Below are 3,750 nucleotides of genomic sequence, written 5' to 3' on the forward strand. Positions count from 1 at the left end.
TGTTGTTTACTCTGGGAAAAAGTGAAAGTGAGAATGTTAGTCCCTGAGCCGTGTCCGACTCTTTGCGACCCCATGCACTGTAGCTGGCCAGGCTCCTCCGTCCATGAGATTCTTCAGGAAGGATTACAGGAGTGGGTTGCCATGCCCTCCTCTAGGAGATCTTCCCATCCCAAGGATTGAACCTGTGTCTCCTGCATTGCAGGCAGATTCTTTATGGTCTGAGCACCCAGGGAAGCCATTCTAGGAAAGGAGGGGGCCTAATTCACAGCTCCTCAACAGGGACCCCAATCGCTCTCCCTGGAGAAAAAAAAGTTGTTGATGGTTTGACTACAGTGTGCTGTGCTGAAATTCTGTGCCCTTGCTGTTAGGAGCTCCCCTCCACCATCAGAGCCCCACACTCTTTGTATCATTTCACAATATAATACAGGCTTAGGTGACATCAGAAAATTGGATGTGGGTGAAACTAGGAAGGACCTGGGAAAGAACTATATTTCAGAGATCAGGCAGACCTGTTAGGGAGGGCAGGTCATGCATCCCAGGGGTGGAGGGTACCGTTAGGCAGGAAGGTGCTTGGTGGCCTCTGGTCCTATGCCACTGGGCTTCATGTCACCTCTCCATTCCCACCATGTTCATTTGACATTGTGCTCTAACCCCCTCAGCTTTCTTTTAGTCTCTCTAATGTGCAGCCCTCTGCTGCCTCAGGACTTTTGCATGTAGTTCCTTCAACACTTGTCTGCCTACCTTCCTCCCATCCCTCTCCAGCTCTCTCAGGGTCACCTTCCTTCACTCCACTCCAGTAGGTCAGATCCCCTGTGATGTGCTTTCTGGCACCCCAGGCTTTTTCCTTCTTGGCATCTAGAGTAGTCTGTTTCTTCGTTTGGTTATCAGCCTTTTGTCTTTAACCACGAGGTCAAAGATGGTCAGTTTCACTGACTGCTGCAGAGGGCAGGGTGCTTGGTGCACAGAGTGTTCAGTAAACATGAATCTGGATGGACCAATGGGAAGAAAAAACGGCTCCTTGGTGGTCTCAGTGTCTGTGATGGTGTAGACCTTGGTGGTCTGGTCCCCCTGATGGTGGAGACCCTGTATATTTTCCATGGCTTGACTGCTTCCATGCTCTAGCTGACCATGTGCTGGTTGGGACTTGTTGCAGCATCTTTCATGACAGTGGACTAAAGGGGAGAAGGTGATGATACAGAAAGAAAATGCAGTAACTGAAAAATATTTTGTGTAAGACACAAGTACATGCATCCCCATAAACTCCCTGTGAAACTTCTTTAGTATAAACGTTGCACAGACAGAAGCGCTAAGGCTCAGGGAAAAAAAGTTGAAAGAAGAACATCTGTTTCTCAAATTTCCAATTTCAAATGTGATGATTTGAACAGAGAATTTTGACCCACATCATTTTTACTCTCTGGTTGTGTTGGTGAAGGACCAGCATTCTGTACCTAGAGAGGCTGAATGCCTGAGCTCCATCTGCTCAAGAGTTGCCTCCTGCCTCTTCTGCAGGGTTTAGAGTTGGATCCTTGAAAAGGCTGCGAGTCTTCTTTCTAGTACCAGCAGGATGGCCTGTGCTTCCCAGAAGCAGATTCTGAGACCAAGGTTCATGTGCAGGAGATTATTGAGGAAATGATCCCAGGAAAAGCCAGTAAGGGGGTGGGGAGGCAAGATGGGGAGGGTGAAAGAGAAAAGCAAGGATGGCATTTCAGCTTGATCCCACCAGGGAACTCAGAGTTTGTCCTCACACAAGGCAAGAGAGCTGGACTTTCATACGGTACCTGTCATTCTCCAGACTCCAGTAGCCTGAGGTGTCACCTAAGAAAGGTCCAGGTGCAGACTGTCAGAGGACAAAGAACACGGTGGCCAGGAGAAGAGCAGTCAGAAAGGAGAAGGGAGACTGAGGACGTGCAGGGAGCACTGACGATGTCCAGGAGAGATAAGAAATGATGCTACAATGTAGTAAACAGATCTCACATGAAGGTATGTTCACATGCTCTCTCATTAGTTCTAATAACATACTGTTTATTTAAGCTGACGCTATGGGCTTCCCCAGTGGTGCTAGTGGTGCCTGCCGAGGCAGTAGACACAAGAAACACGGGTTTGTCCCGGGTCAGGAAGATCCCCTGGAGGAGGGCGTGGCAACCCACTCCAGTATTCTTGCCTAGAGAGTCCCATGGACAGAGGAGCCTGGCGGGCTATGGTCCACAGAGGTACAAAGAGTTGGACATGACTGAAGTGACTTCGCACACAGGCACATGTCAAATATTGTGCAAGTTATTATGATATTCCTATAATAATGTTACTATAGTTACTCTTCTTATTGTAGGGGTGAGGAAGCTGACTTCCTTTTTAGATATTTGAAATACAACTTTATTCTGATTCTAAATGAAAAGGAACGGGAATGACAGTAACAAACAAGATTTCACCTCTCAATAATGTCACGTGACTATGCTGCTGCTTCTAAGTCACTTCCGTCGTGTCTGACTCTGTGTGATCCCGTAGATGGCAGCCCACCAGGCTCCCCTGTCCACAGGAGTCTCTAGGCAAGAACAGTGGAGTGGGTTGCCATTTCTTTCTCCATGTCATGTGACTATAGCAGTTTTATATTTGAAACTCAAGGAGGAACAATTGTGTTCCAAATCACCTAAATATCAGGTCCAAAAATGAAAGTTTTTTTTTAACTGCCACATTCACTCCAAAGCCCATCCACCTCCTTCAGCATCCAAACATTAAGCACACGTTCTGCTTAGCTATGTAATAAAGTGGCAAACACGCCGCACCGCTGACATCACAGGACACTTGCCTATAAAACTAGACTTCTGACACTGGGCCCCAGCCTCACCTTCCCACAGGCCATCATCTTCATCTGTGCAACCTCTAAACCATGCTTGTCCTGCACTGCCAAGGCTGGGTCCCTGACCACCTCTGGGCGGGGCAAGAGCAGGCATGGCGACGAGCTCCACGTTAGGGTCTCCGATCAGTTTTCTAGCAAGCCAGAGGATGGGCTCTTCAAAGCTGCAGTTACTTTTGGCAGAAATGTCATAGTACTGAACAGTCTTCTTTCGGTGGAAGGCAGATGACTTTGCCTCAACCTTTCTGTCCTTAACGTCCACTTTGTTGCCACACAACACCATCAGGATGTTCTCACACACTTGTACCAGATATCTATGCCAGTTAGGCACTTTCTTGTAAGTAACTCTCGATGTTACATCAAACATTGTAACGGCACACTGAGTTTTATATAATAGCCGTCTCTCAGTCCACCCAATTTCTCCTGACCGGCTGTATCCTATACGTCGAATATAATACATCCTCTGTTGGTATGGAACACAAGAGGATGGACCTCAACACCCAAGGTAGCTACATACTTCTCAAATTCACCAGTCAGATGATATTTCACGGATGTAGTTTTTCCAGTACCACCATCACCAACCAATACCAGTTTGAACTGAACTTGGGGTTCTCCTTGGGCAGCCATCATGATGTTGCTTCCGGAAGCATCTCTGTGCCTGTGTGACTGAGCAAAACTGACTTTAGAGAATTCAAATGGCTTGCCCAAATTCTCGCAGATAGAAGTAACTTTCAGGCCTAGGCTGACAGGACCATAACTCCAAACTTTCAAGCAATACCTTAAAGCTGTCATTACTCTCCCAGGCAAATTCAGAAGGACATGGATGGATGTAAGTACTCCTCCTGAGGCTCAGGGTTAATACAGTATTGAAGTCCTCTGATGGTTTGACAGGGTCACAC

General features: G+C 47.3%; 1 pseudogene; it reads right to left on the minus strand.

The window, feature by feature from the left end:
• Positions 1-855: 855 nt before the first annotated feature.
• Positions 856-3,478, minus strand: LOC138097393 (GTP-binding nuclear protein Ran-like; annotated as a pseudogene).
• Between the last annotated feature and the right edge of the window lie 272 nt (positions 3,479-3,750).

The sequence above is a fragment of the Capricornis sumatraensis genome, chromosome 2 (assembly GCF_032405125.1).
Source record: "Capricornis sumatraensis isolate serow.1 chromosome 2, serow.2, whole genome shotgun sequence".
NCBI classification, from domain to species: Eukaryota; Metazoa; Chordata; class Mammalia; order Artiodactyla; family Bovidae; genus Capricornis; species Capricornis sumatraensis.